Source organism: Balaenoptera musculus, chromosome 15, assembly GCF_009873245.2.
Source record: "Balaenoptera musculus isolate JJ_BM4_2016_0621 chromosome 15, mBalMus1.pri.v3, whole genome shotgun sequence".
In the NCBI taxonomy this organism is placed as follows: domain Eukaryota; kingdom Metazoa; phylum Chordata; class Mammalia; order Artiodactyla; family Balaenopteridae; genus Balaenoptera; species Balaenoptera musculus.
Window position 1 is genome coordinate 47,642,570 of NC_045799.1, and position 16,363 is coordinate 47,658,932.

The window sequence follows — 16,363 nt, forward strand, 5'->3', positions numbered from 1 at the left end:
CCAGGCTTCTTGGTTAGATGGATTGAAATAGCTGTGTGTTTTGAGCTCAAAACAAATATGAACAGGTGAACAATCAAAAGACCAGCTGTAGTTGTTCAGCGGTCCACGGTGTAATGAACCTAGAAACTTGGTCTCAACAGATGCTCACATAAGAAGCCCGTGAGTCTTCTTGAATAGCTGAACACTTGGGACGATAACCCAAGGTTTCATCCAACCTTAAAACCCTCTTTACTGTGACTCTGGCTTGTATCATTGTTCTTGAATAATATCCTTCAGCTGTCTCATAAAACATGTCCCAGGCTTGTTTCTGAAAGAGACTAAAAACCCCAGCAAAGCAAGTTTTGGTTAAATCCATTTGGCTTTAGTGTTCAGCTCCCTGCAGAAATCCAGGTCAGTCAATCAGGATGCAATTTGTTGAAAGCCTGCCTTTTGGACAGAAGCATCAGCCAACACAGGGAGAGAAAAGAAGGGCAGGTGTGATGGTGGTGCCTTGCGTTTGCAAAACGGAGCAGTCGGCCACTTGGCTAACATGGGGCATTTTGAAGTAAACATATGAAATTGAGCAGTTTCCCGGTTTCTGTCAGCTGAAGATTAGAAGACAGAAGTTAAATGCAGGCATTTTTTTCCCTCCACAAATGACATGCAGTGTTCAGAAAGCTCTTTGTAAAGCATCATCGGATGGCTGGGGGTTACAGACAGTGTTCCCTGCACCTAGAAAACAGGGAGATCTTCTGGCCCTATTATTTGGGCATAAAGTACGGATAATCTCCAGCTCAGGAAATCCGTAAGCCCCTCCCCACAACAAGCAAACAAGCACATATCCAAGTAAAAGAGACCAGGAATGAAATGATTGTGCTGACATTGCTGGGGGTAGAGAGGAAGGGTGGTATGGAGGCTGTTTTGGGGGGTATTTTATTCGGTTGGTTGTTTTGTTGTTCTGTTTTGGTTTTGTCTTGTTTAATGTTTAGGCATTCCTCATGTTTCTGTAACCAACACAGGGTTTTACTCCTCAAAAGCACTCCATAAACCAAGGTCAGTAATGGCCCAGAAGACTCAATTCAACGGTTTACAGGACACGAAGACTTTGCCAACAGCGCCCCCTACAGGACAGGTGGAGTGCCCGTCCCTCGGGTCTAGGGGAAAAACAAGGAATGAAAGAGAGTCTTTAGACCGTGGATTTCTCTTCAAGCAAGAGCCAATAGCCCAGGGCAGCCCTGTTCTTTACCCGCCCCCCGCCCCGCATCGGGGAAAGCGCCTTTGCCCGAGCCCAGATGGTCCCATCCTATTCAATCCTCACCTGCCTCATTGGTGGCTCACGCAGCCAATTACCACAAAAAACAGAGGAAGGGGCCAAAGCTGTGTGTTTGATGTGACCCAGACAATGACAATCTTTGATCTTTTTCTTTAGAAAAAAAAAGATTACCTGCATCTGTGTATAAATAGCTGCAAAGGAAGCATTTATGTCCCCAAAGGAGGGGAACAGACAGCAGGCAAAACAGGGACACTTTCCTGGTCCATCTCTCTTCTGTTTCAGTTCAGAAGGCCGCCTTCTGGTGTCTGGCCTGTTGGAAGAATCTCGTCCCAGTGCCGCCTGTGATTTTACTGTTGGAGGCTTAACTGCTACTAAAGATAAGGACGTCTGACCCAGAGCACTGGGGAGAGCCTTCTGTTTGCCAAAACCCAGGGACTGGAAGAAAGACACCATCTATGTTTTCAGGTCAGTGACTGCATCAAATTCTTCTCATCACAAACTCTGGAGCAAGGCAGCTTCTACACATCCTAGCAGGGTGATGGGCCTTCTAGAAGATTCCATGATGTCACCTCCCTGAGGAGCCAGGTTCTTTTCATGCACAAACCAGGTCTAAGAAAACTGCGATGCATTACAGCTGTGACTGACTGCCCTAAGCTCCCCATCAGCGCGTCCACACGTGGCTGCCTGTCTTGTGGCTGTGAGAGGGCAGCGTGGCCTGAGTAGCAGGGACTGGTGACTCAGAGATCTCATTGATCTTGTTTTACATCCTCGGGGGCTCCTGGTCTGCCCCAGTCAAATTTCTTCCTTCGGCTTCTGCTTGGATGACCCAGGAGGTGTTTTTCTTTATCATCCTGATGACTTATCTGTATTCCTGTTTCTATGAACCAGGACCAATACTAAAAAGGTTTTGTATTGATAAACAATACACGAATGTAGGTGGGTCACATATAGTGCCTTCTACTCAGATGGATTAAAAAAAACCACATACCCATCACTTCTGGAGACTTCTGCTTTCAGTAACAGCAGGCTAGCTAACTTAGGTGAACCCCCCCCGTAAAATCCATCTTCTTAAAAGCACCAATTTTCTAACAAGGAACAGCAAAGGGTGACCCCTGTTTGCTGGTACTCTCAGCCTGGGTGCTAATCATGTAAAACACTGGACAGAGGGTCCAGTTCTACACAGAACAATTAAGTTCACACAGAGGTCAGCTTCCTTGGGCATGGAGTCGCTGTGTCACTGCATTACAGTGCGAAGCAGTAACTGACAGTCACAATGGTGAATGTGAGTCAGCAGGGGAGTTAAGCCACGTAGACACGCTGCTTAAGAGTCACCTGCTTTAGAAAGACATCTCTCCAAAATGCTCAAAAATGGTCATGGCGTAAAAGTTGCCTGGACATTTAAAGGCATATATGAAAGATGGATTTACATGAAATGCCATATTCTCAGAGAATAGTGGATAAAGGAGGTGTTTCTGTTTGTTTTTTTTTAATCAGTGACTACAAACCATATCTTGAACAATTTACAAAATCTGCACCATCATACTGACCTCTGCAGCCGGCTGAGGACCCCTGGGAATCTCCCGGTGACAGCTCCTGTTCCATATACATCAAAGGACATTGTCAACCAACCACTGGGGAAGCAGCCTGCAGGCCAGTGTCCTTCAGGAACCGAGCCCACTCCTGGCCAAGTGGCCACCCCAACCTGGCCAGGTAACACGGGAAAGGTACAGGTCCCCAGATCCACGCACGGGGCCCACTCGCCCAATTCTAGCAGGGAGGGAAGGGAACAGACACACCCTGGCAATAGTTGTCCCCACCTGCACACAGGTGCACAAGGGGCTGCCGGTGAGCTTTCTTCTTAACTCCTGCTTGGCCCTTATCAGCCTAAGCTCGGGGTTGGACTCGGAGGATTAAACTGAGTCTTCATGGAGGGTCTTCTGAGTGATGCTTCGTTAGCCGCCCACCCAATTAAGAGACCACCACCTTCCCAAGACACTGTAAACATGATTGTGAAGAAAGTAGAAAGTGATAGATTGACAGATGTGGGTAAGACATTAGCAGGCATAAATACAGAGAATTCTAGTTCATTTTGCTTAAAGATGGTAGGGTTAATGGTTCATCGTGTTCTTACAAAGAATTTGTCACGATTCCTCAGCCAGTCCAATCCGCTCTTGACTGTGATGCCTCCTGAACCTGACTGCTCCCTTTCCGAGCCGCATTGTCTGGTCCCTGGACTCTTCCAACAGTCTCCCGATGCAGCCCCTGCTTCCTCTCTTGCTTTCTGCAGCCCATTCTCCACTCAGCAGCCAGTGATCTTGTTAAAGCACAAACAAGACCAATCACTCCCCTGCTTCAAGCCTTCCAAAGGCTTCCCATCACTTAGAATGAAAGCCAGAACTTTCGCTGTGGCCTCAAAGACCTTACCTGCTCTGGCCCCTGTTGGTCTGCCCTTTGACACATCTCCTAACATACTCACCTTAGTCACACTGTCCCAGGCGTCCTGGCCTCCTTGCCAGGCAGGCTGTGGACACATCAAGGCTGCTCCCACCTCAAGACCTTTACCACTATTTTCCCCTCTGCCTGGACACTCTTGGCCCAGGTACTTCCCTGGCTGGATTCTTTTCACCACTCAGTTCTTCACCTAACCATCAACTCCTCAAAGAGGCCCTCCCTGACCACCCTGGCCAAAAATTAGCCCCTTCCCATCCATCACCTTCTATGACATCATTTTATTCTGTTTACTTGGTAACCCATAATAGTTCCAGCAATTATCTTGCTTATCTGGCTTTTACTTGGTTTTTTTTTTTTTTTTTTTTTTTTTTACTCTCTTCTTCCTAAAATACAAACTCCTTCAGTCCTGGTCTGTCTTGTTCTGCATCTCCAGTATCCAGAGAGCACTTGGCACATGGTAGGTGCTTAAGAAGTACTTATTGAATAAATCAACCAGTTTTTTTTAGACTCCGGAAGACATGTCATTTGAGCAGTTACACTGGCTGCAATTTTGTTTCAAGAGGATAAAAGTGGGCCACAAATTTGGTCTAGGGTTTCTTTGGTTGTCTATTAATCGTTTACCAATCTGGGCCAAATCTGGAAGAAAAATATCAAAGATTCAAAGTTGAAACATCTTCTCATTCCTCTCTACCCCTTTAGACAATACTCCTCCCTTCCTCCCAAAATCTGGATTTGCTTAAACATTTAAGCAGAGCATCAGGTTGGCCAGGTCCAAGCAGGCAGCACCAGGTTAATTACAGGTAAATCCATTTCTTGTCTTCGGCATCTGCTCAAGCAGTGGTTCTCCAAATTGAGTGTCATCAGAAGCACCTGGAGGGCTTGTTGAAACACACATTACTGGACCCACTGGTGTCCTGGAGCAATTCAGAACAGCTCCTGAGAGCCAATTGTTACATTTGCAGGAATTTTGCAAGCCAGTTGTGAAACACAGTTATCATTAAAAAATAAATCCTAAAAATGTTTAATAAAGAAATTACGGTTTTTAACTATATTAAAAGCATTTCCTAATTATTTTACTTCATGTTTCTATTACACTGCTCTTGAGGGCATCTATCTATTGGATCATGTGGTGGAAACAGCATAAAATGGTGCATTGCTGCACCTCTCTTTCTAATTTCTCGTTCAGTGGTGTCATGAACTTGGCCGTCAAAGAAGTATTTACACCACAGAAATGGGCAAAGGCCACAGGTCTGGACTTGGCGTGTTATTTTGTTGATTGTCTAGACTTAAGAAAATGATGGAGAATTTTTAATAATACAGGTTAAACTTAAACATGTCAGCCTGTAGCTATTACCTTGTGAATAGCAAAAAAAACAAAAATAAATCTTAAAAATTGAGGAAACAGTCTTCCAGTATTGTATTTAAAAACCATTATTGATTTGGCAAAGACGTTGCTCATGTCATGGACAAACAAGTGACATTCTAACGTAACATATATCTTCATTTCTTTCACTTTCATTTTACTCCTCAATCTAAACAAAAATACCAACTAACATTCACATTGCAACTACACTTATTCATCAATTGCAACCATAGGTTGTCTCTGATACAAAAGTTTCACAAAAATCAATGAAAGTATTCTGTGAAAATCAATTTGCTACATGAAATTTATAATAGAGAGTGTTGAATATTATATTATTATCATTTGTAGATTGTGTGCTAACTATCCTATATACCTGTAAAATTTATAATAAACTTACATACATAAGTATTTGCATTTTTTTCAGAGAGCAAGTTGTTAAATTTTACCAGCACACCATCGGCTGGGCCCCAACACTGGAGCCCCAGATTCAGCAGGACTGAAGTGAGGCCCAAGAACTTGCCTTTCTAAAAAGTTCCTGAGTAATGTTAGTCCTGCTGTTCTGGAGACCACTCTCGGAAAACAGAGAACATCTGGCTTAAAAGTAAAGGAGGCTTAAAGCCACAATGAGACATCACCTCACACCTATCAGAATGGCTATCATCAAAAAGACAACAAATCACAAGTGTTGGCAGGGATGTGGAGAAAAGGGAGCCCTTGCACACAGTTGGTGGGATTGTAAATTGGTGCAGACACTATGGAAAACAGTATGGAGGGGCCTCAAAAAATTAAAAATAGAACTACCATACAATCCAGCAGTCCCACTCCTGCATATATATATATATACACACACACAAAGGAAAATGAAATCAGTATCTTGAAGAGATATCTGCACCCCATGTTCACTGAGGATGGATGTATTAACCATCTTGATCTTGGTCATCATTCTGCAGTGGGCTGTGTATATCAAATCAGCAGGTTGTACACTTTAAATATATACAATTATATTTGTCAATTATTCTTCAATAAAGTTAAAAAAACAAATTGTGATGTATTATAAGTATATATTGATATTACACATTGAATTTGAAAGAATAAGAAAAATAATGTAAAATACCTCGATAATTTTTATAGTGATTTCCTGTTGAAATGATATTTTGTACATAATGAATGAAAATATATCATTAACATTAAGAGAAAAAGGAAAAGGAAAGCAGGCTTCCCTCATGGGTCCTCCTATTGATGGGCAGACTATTCACTATTCAGTCCTCAGATATGTTATCAACAAATATTGACTTTTGTTGCAGGAGCTGTTACAAGTGAATTCAAGAAGTCAATATTTGCTCAATAGATGACAGATCTTGAGACAGAACAGTGAGAGGCACCAAGTCCATCCAGCCAGAAGCCAGCTCAGCCCCTCGACATGAAGGGAGATCAAAGGCTCAGGCAACAGATTGCCCCCCATTAGCCACGTCACAAAATTCCCGCTATTGGAATCAATCCAAAAAGACCTCGCTGATGTGCAATTATTTTGCCTGGGAGGGTAGAGACAGGAACTGACTGCAAGGCTATCCTCTACAAAACCATCTGCTTTGCTCCTGCAAAAAGCCAGCCATCTCTCCTCCTGCACATTTACACCTGCTCATCGAGAGGCTGGTTCCTTCAGTTAACTTGTTCCCCTTTCTTTACGGATCTCAAATTCACAGAAGTGAATCAATCCTAATACTAGTCTTGAGAGAGCAGGAGTCTGGAGATGCACAGCCTGGATTAGAACTCCAGCTCACCTTTGTGATGTCGGGTTACTTACTTGAGCTCTCTGTGCCTCAGTTTCCTCGAGGAAATGGAAATAATAATAATGCCTCCCACACAGGTTTGTTTCGAGAATTCATTGAGTTGATGACATTTATAAAGTGCTTAGAACAATATCTGGCATATGAATTGGTATTAACCAGGTCAATAATTGGTCTGTACATTTTAATTTATATTATTATAATGTATATTATTTTAGTAATAGAATAGGACAAGACAAGCTCCAGCTCCTTCTTGTATTAAATCGGGTTTTTGAAGCATTGATCTGCTAATGTTCCTGAGTGTTCTCTGAGCCTCCCACCAGGAGTCCCTCCAGAGGCAAACATTAGCAGCCCTGGATGGCAGAGGGCAGTCCCTAAATGGTCAGTGAAAGTGGGGAGGGGTGGGGGGGCAAAGGAGAAGGTCAGGTTGAACCCCAAGTAAAGGAAGGACAACAGAGCTTCCAGTGGGGGGCCTCCCCTGCGACCCTGCCCTGACCTCTGTGCTGACCACATCCATCGGATTCCAACCAAATCCAGGTGTGCAAGAAGGGAGGGGTTAGGGGCCCGAGGCCGCTCAGGGAAGCACAGGCGGCATTCTCGTCGCTGAAATGAGCAGGTTGAACCAGAATCTTGTGAGAGCTCTACCAACCCTTTCTACGGTTCTGCGTTTAAGGCCACATTCACCACACACGCGCACACACACACACAGCAGATTCTTTATTTCTAGTCAGTGTCAACATTCACCCAACTATCTGGGATCAAAAGTTCTGTGTTGTTCTCTCTGCTTCTCCATTACCCTCAGCATCTGCGGCATTGAAAGGATCCTAAGAATGATGATTAGATGATGATACACAACATTGTAAATCAACCATACTTCAATTAAAAAACAAAAAAGAAAATAAAGTAATGATGATGACAGTAATAGCCTTTACAGTAATCGTATATGCAGTATATCTATGATAGCAGCGTGTACAATTATATAGTATTCTATATATAATAGTAAAATGCATATTATTAAATATATTAAACACAATTATACTATAGAAGGTTATATGTATGTTATAATAGTAGTATTTATTATAATAATTAAATGTATAGCATATATAATAGTTCTATATAGTACATAAAATACATACATACTATATGTACTGTATAATATATACCTTATATTCTTTATACTGCATATACATTCATATATACTCTACACGTCATGTGTAATATAACAGCAGCTTTGACATAGCACTTACTATATATTATGTCATAACATACACTTATTGACTCATTTTATCCTCACTACAACCCTTGAGGTACATACTACTTTTCCTGCAATTCAACAGCTGAGGAAACAGGCACAGAGATGTTAAGTGATTTGCCCAAGGTCACACAGCCCGCAAGCCACAGAGCTGGGGCTTGAACTCAGGCAGCACAACGCTAGCATCCTGGGCTCCAGTGGTCCCGCTCAGGCCCCTCTTCTCCAGTCCCTGTGTTCAGACACTTGGCTGCCCCTGCCCTGCCCCGCTCCCTCCCAGCCATCCTCCCGCCATGACCAGATGTGCCTCCCGCCATGACCAGATGTGCCCAGGCTCTGGCCCCGGGCACTGAAGCCTCTCCACAGCCAGAGCCAACGGCCCCTCTGGCCTTAAGCCCACCCCCTCCCCCCGCCCCTCCCCCCTCATTGGTCCCACAGTGGGTGCCGAGACTGCTGGGGTCCCCAGGGTCCTCTCCTGCCCCCAGCCCTCCCCGTCGCCCCACCCCCACGCTCCTTGTTCCACTCTCAGCAGTAGCCTGCAACCCCCGCGTACCCCCCACCCCGGCCTGACCCCCGGGACTGGGCATCCGGTCCCCTGCTGACTCCGCATCTCCTTGGCCCACGTGGCCAACACCAAACCCACACTTGCCTGCGAAGCTGGGCCTGACCCACCTGTCCCTGCTTCCACCGGCAGCCCTGTCCAACTGTTCCCCGACTGGAGCCTGAAAGTCACCCTCAACCCTCCCCGCTCCTTCACCTTCCACGTCCAAGCCCAACAGCTTGTCTCCAAATACCCTCTTTTCCTGCCTCACGCTCTCCTCTCTCCCCTCCCCCCTTGCCCGGCGGCCCCGAATGGCTGTAGGAACTCAGCATGACTCTCACTATGTCCCTTTTCGCCGAAAACCCCCTGCAGGCTTAGCACGACTGACAAGACTTTCCCTGGCAGCTCGTTTCTCTGGGTCTCTCCCATCACTCCCTTCTCTATATTTTATGCTCAAATAAAACTTTCCCCCAACACCCCCATCTTCCTACCTTTACTAAGACTAGTCCCCAGTCTGGGAGAGCCTCTCAGCCCCTCAGTTCCCTAGTTAACACCATCCATCCATATCCCCTCCGGCACCATCTCAAACATGTTCTCTCTGACCCTCAACTTTTCTCCAATAGGGAGCAAGAGACTGCGGCCAAGCCAGTGTATATTCCATTTGGCAAGCTGAGCCTACGTGACCCTCGGAGATGTAGGTAAGCTTAGCTCCAAACCCAGATTTCACAGCTTGGTGAATCCAGCCTACTATCTGTGGTCCCCCCTAAATGTCTGACCTCACATCACCGTGGTTCCCTCCCCATCCCGCCTTCTCCAACTCTCTCTTCTCTTCCCACAGCCTCCAAGATGGCCCAGTGGTCTCCTGGTGTTTGCACCTTTGTGTGGCTCCCGCCCTGTGACGTCCGAGACTGGCCTGAAGCACTTTGGGTGCCCCCTCTCTCTCTGACCCCTCGCTGTGGCGGGAGCGTGTTGAGGGCAGTCCAGGCCACGTGGTGAGGGACAGAGGCCTCCTGCCCCCGTCAAGCCTGGATAGCACCCGACTCTGAACCAGCACCTTCCAGCTAAGCCCCTCTAACTGTGCAAGATCATCAAGGCTGTGCGAGAGAAAAGCTACTACGTTTCGGAGCCGTTTGTTACGCAGCAGTAGATAACTAATACACTCCTCCTCCACCCACAGTGACACAGCAGGAAACTCAGCCCTATGTGCCCTCCACAGGAAATCCAATGACACCAAGTGCGTTTTACTGAATATCTGTGGAACCACAGGGGCAGAGAATTAGAAACAAAGCACGTAGTAGCTTTCTTTCTTGTTGGCTCTCTGTTTCCTTCCCCTGAGAACTCCCACCTTCTCGAGATCCACATGTGGCCTCCACGCTACGTGACATCCTCTAAGACATCTAGTGCAGTCTTCCCCTCCCCATCCCCACCGACTGGCATGTCACCTCTGCTTTAAAATGAGGTTGCACTGGGCACACTGCTTAGTAAGCTTCTTTCTCACTTATTATATCATATATACCCTCCTACACTGCTGGTGGGAATGTAAATGGGTGCAGCCACTATGGAGAACAGTATGGAGGTTCCTTAAAAAACTAAAAGCAGAGCTACCATATGATCCAGCAATCCCACTCTTGGGCATATATCGAGAGAAAACTATGGTTCGAAAGGATACCTGCACCCCAATGTTCATTGCAGTGCTGTTTACAATAGCCAAGACATGGAAGCAACCTAAATGTCCATCGACAGATGAATGGATAAAGAAGATGTGGTATATTTATACAATGGAATACTACTCAGCCATAAAAAAGTGAAATCTTGCCATTTGCAGCAACATGGATGGACCTAGCGATTCTCATACTAAGTGAAATAAGTCAGACAGAGAAAGACAAATATCATATGATATCACTTATATGTGTGATCTAAAATATGATACAAATGAACTTATTTACAAAACAGAAGCAGACTTACAGACACAGTAAACAAATTTATGGTTACCAAAGGGGCAAGGTGGGAGGTGGGAGGGATAAATTAGGAGTTTGGGATTAACAGATACACACTGCTATGTATAAAATAGATAAACAACAAGGACCTACTGTATAGCACGGGGAACTATATTCAATATCTTTTAATAAACTCTAATGGAAAAGAATATGAAAAAGAAAAAATACATATATATCTTTCCAAACCAACAAATCCTCTTTATAACATGTTTTCAATAATTGCAAACTATCCCATTGTGTATGAAAATACCAGAATGAATTTACCTGATCCATTTTGTGCCACATTTTAATTATTTCCTGTATTTATAAAAGACGTTTCAGTGAAGATCCTTGGAACTAAATCTTTGAACAGATCTTTAGTAACTTCCTTAGGATAAATTTCTGGACAAATAAAGGTTAGGAAATAGTGTTTTGAAGCTGTTAAAGCTTTTGGTATTCATTGCGTCACTGAGCTCCAAAAATGAGTATACCATTTTCGTCTGAGTGGGGCTGCATTCCCACTGACATGGCAGATTATTCAAGTATGTTTCTGAAATGCCCGCCCTCTGTAAAATGTTGTTATTTTAAAGCCAGGTTCTACATATTACTTGTTACAATTGTGAGTGAGCTCATTTTTCATATTTTATAACTGACTATTGCTGGTATACAGGAGAATGACAGATTTTTTCCCCTTATATTTGACTCCCAGCCATATTTCTGAAGTCTCTTACAATAGCTTTCTGGTTGATTATTTTAAGTTTTCCAAATAGAAAATAGCACAACTGGTAAATAATAATAATATCCTCTGTAAGTCTTCCCCTCCAAATCTCATTCCTCATTATGTGTCCTACTTCACTGGCTAATGCCACATAAAGCAATATTGAATTTCAGAAGGAACTGTGGTAATCTTTTCTTGTTTCTGACTTTAATGAGAATGTCTCCAATGTTTCTCCATTTAATGTGATGTTTCCACTTAATTTAAGATCAATGTTTTAATCAGTTAGCAAATTTTTCAGCTGTTTTCAGTAACAGAAAACTAAACTCAAACTGGCCTATATAGTAAATTAGAAGCCCTCCCGGAAGTTCAGACAAGGCTTGGTCTAATCCATCATCTTCTTTCCAGTCTTAGGTCCAAGGCCTCTTCCTCCCCTGGTCCCAGGATGGCTGCCTGAGGCCTCTCAGGGCTGCATGTTTTCTTGTTCACGTACAACAGAAAGAGAACATCTCTCCAGGTAGCTGCTTTCCCAGGTGCCAGAAGAAATATCCTTATGTCACACTGGCCCAGTGGACAGTCACTTACTCATTCCTAAACAGCCACTGTGGCGAAGTGGACAGGTTATGCTAATTGCTTAAGTCAATTAGAAAATAGTCATGGAGTGACCCCAAAACCGTAAGTGTCCCTACTACTATCTTTATCAAATTAAGGATCCATCCGTCTCTTTCTAGTTCAAAGAGTTTTATCAGAAACAGAGATTGACAGTCGTCAAATGCCTCTTCAGCATCTATTTTCTCTTTCCTTGCATCTTTCTTAAGATAATGATAATTGTTTCTACAGTTCAAGATCCTCAAAGGTGATTTTTCCTAGAATTTCTTGCAATGCTTTGTAGAGCTTTTTTCATAAGAGGTGTTCATTAAATATCTCAAAAGTTTCAAAAGACAGTCCAGCTGGGATATGGCCTCCCGGGAACCTCGTAACTAACAGGGGCCTCCAACTGCCTAAGAGGTCTACATGAGTCTATGGGACAACACGTTAGCTTTAAAAAGGTTCATGTTGAGGGAATATATATATATATATATTTTTTTTTTTTTAAAGGTTAAGGTTGTCCCAGCCTGTAATGCCAAAAACATTATGAACAGGTTTTGACTCCAATCTATCCTTTCAACTTGGTTTCTACCCAAGCTGAGCTTAGTTTCCTGCACCATGTCCTATGGAAACTCTGGCAGTTTCCACCACTGTCTCAAGGCTCCTGCTACCCATGTCACTACGTGTCCTGGTTATTTATGAATTCACCTCCCCTTTTAGCTCATTTAGGTTAGGCTTTCTGTATCTGACTTGCATTTGTGTCAAGCATAGCATAATACTTGTGTTTGAAGATAACATTTACTGGAAATTATTTTACTCAGAAACATTTTGAAATATCACCTTTCTAGCCATGAATTTCTAGGTCACTGGCTGGGTCTAAGCAAAACATTCAATACATGGGGGATAAAATGATATGAGTTCTATTTTCACCTGGATATTACTGTATCCTCGGCTATCCTGGGGCTCACTGGGAAATACTTATACATGGTGCCTTCTGTTGGATAGAAGTTTTAATGAGGTCACTCTAAGTTTCGTCTATCAAAAACATTTCTGAAACTCAAACCTGAGTTTGCTGGTAGACACTGTATGTGGAGACACTCAACTTTTACCATATCACCACTGGGCCAAGGTTGCTTCAGGTTTAACCAACAATAAATTATCAACTGAGAAGTGGGAGAAGCACACACATCATTGGCAGGACTGCATGGACATTGCTTAAACCACTGACCAAAGTCTGCAGGTGGAGGTCACTCTGCATGTCCATTATTCTCTACATAGAGCTATTTAGAAAGATAATATTTCCCTGGCTTAGGACCTTGCACCGTGTCTCTGAGGGTAGACATTGCATGAATCTGAATCCTCCCGGGAAGTATAAGCCTAAAATGTATTCCATAGTCGTCCAATGTATAACTGTCATTTCAGATCACAGCCATGATAAAAAAGCATGTGCACTGGGGCAAATAGATGATGGTAGATGTGAAAATGTGACCCTAATTAGCAAACGTGCTTGTACCTCTTCTTGTTTCTGGAGATCAGCTCAAGTTTGCTTCCTTTGATGGAGCCAAAGACAGGTGGGGAATTATACAATCATTGGATACATTTTGGACTGTCCATTTGAACATCCCAAATGGTGAAATAAGATTATCACCGTCCCAATAATTTTTTTTTTTTTTTAATTAATTTATTTATGGCTGTGTTGGGTCTTGGTTTCTGTGCGAGGGCTTTCTCTAGTTGCGGCAAGTGGGGGCCACTCTTCATCGCGGTGCGCGGGCCTCTCATTATCGCGGCCTCTCGTTGTGGAGCACAGGCTCCAGACGCGCAGGCTCAGTAATTGTGGCTCACGGGCCTAGTTGCTCTGCGGCATGTGGGATCTTCCCAGACCAGGGCTCGAACCCATGTCCCCTGCATTGGCAGGCAGATTCTCAACCACTGCGCCGCCAGGGAAGCCCCGTCCCAATAATTTTTTAATCCAACCATTGCCTGAACCTGTTTTAGTTCAGCCCCAACCCTCGCTCCTTTTGCCCACATTTAAGGCCATATGTTCCCTCCCAGGCTTTTTCAGAATCACTCAAATTTGTGCAGTCAATAGACCCACAGAAATCGGAGCTGCACTGGACCTCAGAGAGCCTCATTGTACAGACGAGTACCCAGGTGAGCATCCAGACAGAACAGGTAACTTACCAAAGTTTACACACCTCGTTAGTGCCCGATGCAGCACCAGAAGTCTGGCCTCTCCATCCCAAGAGGAGCATTCTTTCCATGGGGCCTCAAAACTGTTATTTCAGTTTGCAAGGACCCCATCCGTCACTAACAACATTTGATCAAGTCAGAACAGGTGATTTTGCCACTATTCTCCTACCAGTCCAACGTGGATTCTTCGGAAAAGTATCCGTGTGATTTTGTCTATTACACATGAAGCCACATCTGCTGACAGAGATGATAAACCATTCACTGGGGGAATTAAACTAATGTATCATTTTATACTCACAGCTATCCCTGGGACTATACGTGGTATTGTTTCCACAGTATTAATTGTTCTAACCTTCTGAGAACATAAAACAGGTTAAAGTTAAAGTTCTCCCCACTGGGTTCTATAAAAACAAAATTTGCTAAACATTCTCAAAACCCAATTCACTGGAAGTCCAGGAAGAAAAGATGTGAGGGTTTTAAACAAAATTGTTTCCTGTTTTTACACCATAAAACAAGGAACTTTGGTTTGTATGGGACCTTGTCAAGAGCCAGACAGAGGCTGGCTAACATGATCCCAAACGTTGGGGTATACCTTTTCTAGGGCAATTATGTTTTGAATTGTCTACTGGTGTGGCTTGGTCCCCCTTGAAAAAGATGGTTGTTCTTGGGGTCAATTGCCCAGGAAGGAAACTAGAGAGAGGACCCATATGTCTCTTGCTCTTAATCTCTTGGCTTTGAGGAGTTGAGACATCCAGGTGTGTGGGACTCAGTTATAGGGGCTAAGATGGTACCTACCATTTGGGGATACAAAGGCATCTCTGAGAACCTCATGAAAGCTGTGGACCCCATTCCCAGAAAAATGCACAGGCACACAAACATTCTGTTACAATTACAGGGCATCTATAGACCTTGCTGAAAGTCATCTGTGGATTCCCCAGTGTCCACCCAGGATCTGATATAGCAGCAATCTGGGGCCTAAGAGGAGTGCATCCTCTGCAGAGCATTCCAAGAATAAACTAAAACAAAACAAAACCAAAAAACTCATACCTTATAGCCAGATTATCTAGGTTCCTTTCAGTGTATATTTCCATTTTACAATCCGGAAGACTTTAGGAAATTTTATTGAGTGTCAGACTTTTTCAAATATACAATTAAGGGGAAGGGCTGCGTCCCTACTCAGGCCAGAACGTGGGTGAGAAATCTCCAAGAAGAAGGTTACTTTTGGGAGGACAAGATCTGGACTGTGTGGTCCAGCTACCCCGCACCTGGAGGATATGCTCCTTGGATAACCTGGGGTTTGTTTTTCTATTTAGGAAGATGCACGTGCTTCACAGTTGACTGTGAAATCTCATGACGTCGGTGAGGATACTTGGACAGTACAACCCCAGCCATCAGAGGCTGCAAGATCATCCTCGCAGTTTGGTCTTGTTTTCCTGAATGACCTGCCTTTCGTGCAGGGAGATCTGTCTCTGCTTCTGCATCTTGTTTCAGTCTCTCTCACACAGAATGAATAGAAGCTAATGTTAAACCAAAGACAAATACTGGATGGTACCACATGTGGAATCTGAAAACAAGGAAATGTTGAACTCATTGAAAGAGAGAGTGGAGCGGTGGTCGCCAGGAGCTGGTGGGTGGCGGAAATGGGGAGATGTTGGTGAGAGGGTACAAAACCTCAGTTACAGGATGAGTAAGCTCTGGGGATTCCATGTACAGCACAGTGACTGTAGTAATAATACTGCACTGTGTACTTGAAATTTGCTAAGAAAGTGGATCTTAAGTGCTCTCACCACAAAAAAAGGTAACTATGTGAGGTGATGGAGGTGTTAATTAACTTGACCTTGGTAATCACTTCATAATGTCTACGTGAATCGAATCACCACCTTGTACACTTTAAATATATAATATTGTATTTGTCCATTTACCTCAATCAAGCTGGGGGGATAAAAGAAGAAAAAGGGAAAAACCCTCCCCCCAGGAAGTCCACTCTTGAACCTGCAGTAGCTCCTGGGCAGCAGCAAGCTGAGTTAGTCACCCTCACCTCCTGGGTCTGAAGGGTGGAAATGAGTTACCTAAAAAGCTTCTTTTTAAGGAGGAGTTATCTCCCTGCAGCTGTCCTCAGAGTAGGTCAATAACACGTTGAATTTCAGGAAAGCAGCTGAAAGCTGGGGACCCAAAGTGAAATAGCAGAGGTGACAACAGTCCTGGCGACCCTCCCACGGGGAGGGAATGGGAGAGGGTGAGACTTAGGCAA